A 6,000-nucleotide genomic window follows, 5' to 3' on the forward strand; every position below is an offset into this window, starting at 1 on the left:
GTGCCATCAAGTGGAAACTTTTTGAGCCTGGCCTCTTAGTCCTTTGGTCAATCTTACAGGAAATCAGTCCTGAATATTCATTGGAAGGACTGATGCTGAAGCTGAAACTCCAATACTTTGGCCACCTGATTCAAAGAACTGACTCATTGGAAAAGACCCTGATGCTGAGAAATATGAAGGCAGGAGAGAAGGCGAGGACAGAAGATGCGATGGTTGGATGGCATCACCAGCTTGATGGACATGAGTTTGGGCAGTCTCCAGGAGTTGGTGATGGACAGGGAGACCTGGTGTGCTACAGTTCATGGGGTCACAAAGAGTGACTGAACTGAACTGAACTCCTGGTCCTACCCCTGGATCCCGCTGGGAAAGGCCTGTGAGGGGAAGAAGGGAGGGTTTGGAGCACACAGAGGATTCTGGGAGAACCTGGCCATGGTGCACCCCTCTAGAGCAGGTGTGGAAGGGACAGGCAGTGGTGTTGAGTGCGGGCTTGCAGGCCCAGTGAGGATACCAAAGCTGCAGGCCCTCCGGGGCGTGGCCTAGGCAGCTGCTATTTTCAGGAACAAGGAGCTGAAGCTACCGCCCCAGGGCCTCTGGCCAGGGGATCCTCGCCAGTCCCGCAGGAGCAAAGTCCGCCAGTGTAGTCCCTGGGGTCTCAGGGCTACCGGGGATCCAGGATCCATTGCTGCCAGGAGCCGTTATGGGAGGTCCCGCCCGTGACGAGGTCATGGAGAGATTGCCGGGCAGGCAAGGCCGTCCGGGACCCCATCCATGATGAGGTCACGAGGAAAAAACCTGACAGGCAAGGCCGTCTAGGATAAGGGACCCTCCAGGTTGGCCTCGGCCTCTACCCTACCCTATATCCTTCCCCCTTATCTGCTGTTGTTCTTGTTTGCCCTGCTGCGGATTCTTGTGTTGCCTGCCGAGAGCTCTCCTGCTCCTCTTTCACTGAATGAAGACCAACTTAAAACCCTAATTAATAAATCTCTTGGACGCTGGTACCCTATGAAGGGGCCAGGGATGAAGGAAATGCTTCAGTTCAAACCCTTTTGCTGGCATTCTGGCTTGTTTGATAAATGTGTGCTCTCGTTGCACAAAATGCTCATGATTGTTCTAAACATCCTAAGCACAGTACGCTAACAAAAGAAACTATTAAGCATAGGTCCCTCCACGGGGTGAGAAAAGCCCCACAAATATTGTAGCCACATATACGCCTAATAGAAAATAGTTTAGATAGAGATTAGCTGGTGACTTCTTGCAGGTAATTAACTTTTGGACTAAGAGCCTGTTTTGTGCCATATCTGCTGTTTTTGCAATCCTTTGCATTTCTGTTCTGTGAAAATGTAATACTATCTAGTTCCCACAGAGATGACGCTTATTAGAAAGAAAATAGATTAATTATAAGAAAGACAGGGTCGGCTACTGAAGTTGCTTAAAGTTGCACCAGGTGCAAACCATAAATTGTCAACAGGCCTGAAAGCCAAAAGATATTATACATAGAGATTAACCATTAAAAGGCCCTAATAGGCATAGAGCCCTTTGGGGGGTGAGGAAGCCCTATTAAAAAATACAAAAAATATTGTTTTAAAAGTGGTTACTAGATCAATGTTTGATTGATGTTAATGTGCTGAGGTTGTGCAGTGGAAACTATTGTTAATACAGTTGGAGATCTAGTAAAATAAGAGTTTAGCCCTAGTGTAAAAACAATAAGATAATTATTAATTTTAACCAAGAGTGCTAAACAGGGGCTGCCTCACCAGAGCCACAGAGTCTTTGTGTGTTAAACTTTTTGGATAAATTTAGCTGAGAATTTCTGCAAAAAGACTGACTTTTATGTTAACAAGATTGTATGTCTATTATGTTACAACTTGCTGTACCATGAGACTGCCACTTTTCTGTTTTCTGCTAACCTCAAGGCCAGAAGATAATGTACAAAAAATCTATGGGAAAAGACTCTCATAAACAAAAATATACAGAGCACTCCTGGTTTCGTGAAGGACAAGCTGATATAATGTTAAACTAAGTCTGTATGCTTATCTGCCCCTTAGAAATGTACCAACTTAGGGTATAAAGGCTATGGTGAAAAATAAAGCAACTGCCAGACTCTGCCGCACCTTCCTGGTCTGGTCTCTCTCTCTTTTTCTTTCTCTCTCTCTCTCTTTTTCTTTCTCTCTCTCTCTCATTCGCCGACGCCGTTCATCCTGAGGGTTCCCCTGGATCCTGCTGGGGCTGGACCCCGGCACATTGCCCAGGTGCAGGCGCAGTGCTTCGCCACCATGCACAAAGCTGAAACGGGAAAAGGTGGCCACCCTGTTAGGGGTAAACATCCAGCAGACAGGATGTGGAATTTTGCCTGATGTAGACTTGGTCCCAGACCCAGACAAATACATGTGCACTTTATGTCCGGCTTGGAGTTGAATTTTTGTTTACTTTTGCTACTGGCAAAGAGAGTCCGGATCTCATGCCCCACAGGATCCCGTGAGGCCCTTCCTGTACCTTATGACACAGGGTATCCAGACCCACTCGCGGTGGGAAGAAACTGGTCCCTGACTGGTACGCTGAGTTGGGCGTCACCATCCGCATCCAGCGAGGGGATCCAGGTCCATGTTCCGCCTGTATTACCGGACATTCCCTCACCTCTAGAATTGTTTCAAGTGGCCCCAAAACCTTTTTACCCATGAAATGCTTATAATCCCACTATAAACAATGTACAGTCCTTTACATGAAAATCCCTGACCGTTTTATTTCGATTGCCCTCCTTCCCTGATGGCTCAGTTGGTAAAGAATCTGCCTGCAATGCGGGAGACCCCGGTTCGATCTCTGGGTTGGGAAGATCCCCTGGAGGAAGGCATGACAACCCACTGCAGTATTCTCGCCTGTAGAATCCCATGGACAGAGGAGCCTGGCGGGCACAGTCCACGGGGTCGCAAAGAGTCGGACACGACTGAGCGACTAAGCACAGCACATTCTTCCACGTGGTTCAATGCATACCTGAGAATGGAGCTACATTTTTTTTTTTTTTTTTTAGGTCAAAAACCCATGAAAGGAAATGTTACTTCTCTAGGGATGCATTCCCAGATGCCCAGTCCCCGTGGGCAGCACGTCAATCTCACCCGACCAAGCGGACTCCAGGGCGGCCACATAAATGGGGAGGAAGGGAAAAGCAGCTGGCGAGCCTCCCACACTCCTCCGGCCCGCCCCGCCCTCTGCCCACTGGAACCGCTTCCAGGCCCACCGACCGGGAGGCCCGGGAGGCTCTACTTGGACCCTCTCCCTACTGGCGCGAGGGCACAGAACACACACGGCAGTACAATCCCGGTGCCCACGCTCACCCAGCCCAGCCTAAACGCCGAACCACGGCCTGGCCCACGCGGCGCCCCGCTGCCCGTCTCCGCCTCCCCCAGGCCGGCCGGGCTGCAGCCATCAGTGGCCTACCTTGCACGCAGGGTACAGGCTGCTCAGACGTTAGAGGATGGGGAGGGTCCCTGGGACCAGAAAGGCTGCCGGTCCCGGCCCGCGTCGCCTCGCGTTGCCCCAGGGAAAGGACACGAAGGAGGGCTGAGGGGACCAACGTGGCTGAGGCCACGCTCCGGCGGGAAAGACCCGATCCCCTCTGAGCTTCGCACGGTAGCCGGCGAGGTTCGGCTGCGACCCCGCTCACCCCTGCCGTAAAGCGTCGCCGGCGTTACCCGGCGAATACGACCCCATCCCCCACCCGCCCACCGTCGTGGGCGTCTCCTCGGAGACGCAATGGAGGTAGAGTGCTGAGGTGGGAGGGGTTGATCTTCGCCCCGCGTCGTGGGCGTCTCCTTGGAGACGCACTGGAGGTGGGGCGCTGACGAGGGAGGGGTTCCGAATCGGGTTCCTCGCTGTTGGCCCCGCCCAGGGGAGGGCTGAGACAGCTCTCAGTTTGTCCCAGGAGTGTGAGCGGGAGAGGAGAGATTGGGAAGGTGACAGGAAACCTCTGGAGAGCCCACTTGTCTCCCTTGTAGGGTCCATGCCGCCAGCAATGAAAGTGAAGGAATGGTAAAAACGGAAATTTTACTGTTCGGCAGTCGCAAAACTATACAGTGGAAGTGAGAAATAGATTTAAGGGGCTAGATCTGATAGAGTGCCTGATGAACTATGGATGAAGGTTTGTGACATTGTACAGGAGACAGGAATCAAGACCATCCCCAAGAAAAAGAAATGCAAAAAAGCAAAATGGCTGTCTGAGGAGGCCTTACAAATAGCTGTGAAAAGAAGGGAAGCGAAGGAGAAAAGGAAAGATATACCCATCTGAATGCAGAGTTCCAAAGAATAGCATGGAGAGATAAGAAAGCCTTCCTCATGGCTGCTATCCAAAAGTCTACAAGCAATAAATGCTGGAGAGGGTGTGGAGAAAAGGGAACCCTCTTACACTGTTGGTGGGAATGCAAACTAGTACAGCCGCTATGGAGAACAGTGTGGAGATTTCTTAAAAAACTGGAAATAGAACTGCCATATGACCCAGCAATACCACTCCTGGGCATACATACTGAGGAAACCAGATCTGAAAGAGACACGTGCACCCCAATGTTCATCGCAGCACTGTTTATAATAGCCAGGACATGGAAGCAACCTAGATGCCCATCAGCAAATGAATGGATAAAGAAGCTGTGGTACATATACACCATGGAATATTACTCAGCCATTAAAAAGAATTCATTTGAATCAGTCCTAATGAGATGGATGAAACTGGAGCCCCTTATACAGAGTGAAGTAAGCCAGAAAGATAAAGAACATTACAGCATACTAACACATATATATGGAATTTAGAAAGATGGTAACAATAACCCTATATGCAAAACAGAAAAAGAGACACAGAAATACAGAACAGACTTTTGAACTCTGTGGGGGAATGTGAGGGTGGGATATTTCAAAAGAACAGCATGTATATTATCTATGGTGCAACAGGTCACCAGCCCAGGTGGGATGCATGAGACAAGTGCTCGAACCTGGTGCACTGGGAAGACCCAGAGGAATCGGGTGGCGAGGGAGGGGGGAGGGGGGATCGGGATGGGGAATACGTGTAAATCTATTGCTGATTCATGTCAATGTATGACAAAACCCACTGAAAAAAATAAATAAATAAATTTAAAAAAAAAGAAAAAAAAAAAAAAAGAAAGCCTTCCTCAGTGATCAGTGCAAAGAAATAGAGGAAAACAATAGAATGGGAAAGACTAGAGATCTCTTCAAGAAAATTAGAGATACCAAGCGAATATTTCATGCAAAGATGGGCACAATAAAGGACAGAAATGGTATGGACCTAACAGAAGCAGAAGATATTAAAGAGGTGGCAAGAATACCCAGAAGAACTGTACAAAAAAGATCTTCATGACCCAGATAATCACGATGGTGTGATCACTCACCTAGAGTCAGACATCCTGGAATGTGAAGTCAAGTGGGCCTTAGGAAGCATCACTATGAACAAAGCTAATGGAGGTGATGGAATTCCAGTTGAGCTATTTCAAATCCTGAAAGATGATGCTGTGAAAGTGCTGCACTCAATATGCCAGAAAATTTGGAAAACTCAGCAGTGGCCACAGGACTGGAAAGGGTCAGTTTTCATTCCAATCCCAAAGAAAGGCAGTGCCAAAGAATGCTCAAACTACCGCACAATTGCACTCATCTCACACACTAGTAAAGTAAGGCTCAAAATTCTCCAAGCCAGGCTTCAGCAATACGTGAACCGAGAATTTCCAGATGTTCAAGCTGGTTTTAGAAAAGGCAGAGGAACCAGAGATCAAATTGCCAACATCTGCTAGATCATCAAAAAAGCAAGAGAGTTCCAGAAAAACATCTATTTCTGCTTTATTGACTATGCCAAAGCCTTTGACTGTGTGGATCACAATAAACTGTGGAAAATTCTGAAAGAAATGGAAATACCAGACCACCTGACCAGCCTCTTGAGAAACCTGTATGCAGGTCAGGAAGCAACAGTTAGAACTGGACATGGAACAACAGACTGGTTCCAAATAGGAA

At 48.5% G+C, this 6,000-nt stretch overlaps 1 long non-coding RNA gene across 15 annotated transcripts in view; it reads right to left on the minus strand.

The window, feature by feature from the left end:
* Positions 1 to 3,675, minus strand: part of LOC122689228 — a 69,525-nt gene extending 65,850 nt beyond the window's left edge. For 6 of the 15 annotated variants that reach the window (XR_006339759.1, XR_006339758.1, XR_006339756.1 and 3 more), the window contains exon 1: positions 3,433 to 3,671. This is a non-coding gene — a long non-coding RNA (uncharacterized LOC122689228). Of the gene's footprint in view, positions 1 to 3,432 lie in introns of all 15 variants that reach the window. The other 9 variants (XR_006339765.1, XR_006339767.1, XR_006339768.1 and 6 more) reach the window with 5 other exon arrangements.
* Between the last annotated feature and the right edge of the window lie 2,325 nt (positions 3,676 to 6,000).

This window comes from Cervus elaphus, chromosome X, assembly GCF_910594005.1.
Source record: "Cervus elaphus chromosome X, mCerEla1.1, whole genome shotgun sequence".
Taxonomy (NCBI): domain Eukaryota; kingdom Metazoa; phylum Chordata; class Mammalia; order Artiodactyla; family Cervidae; genus Cervus; species Cervus elaphus.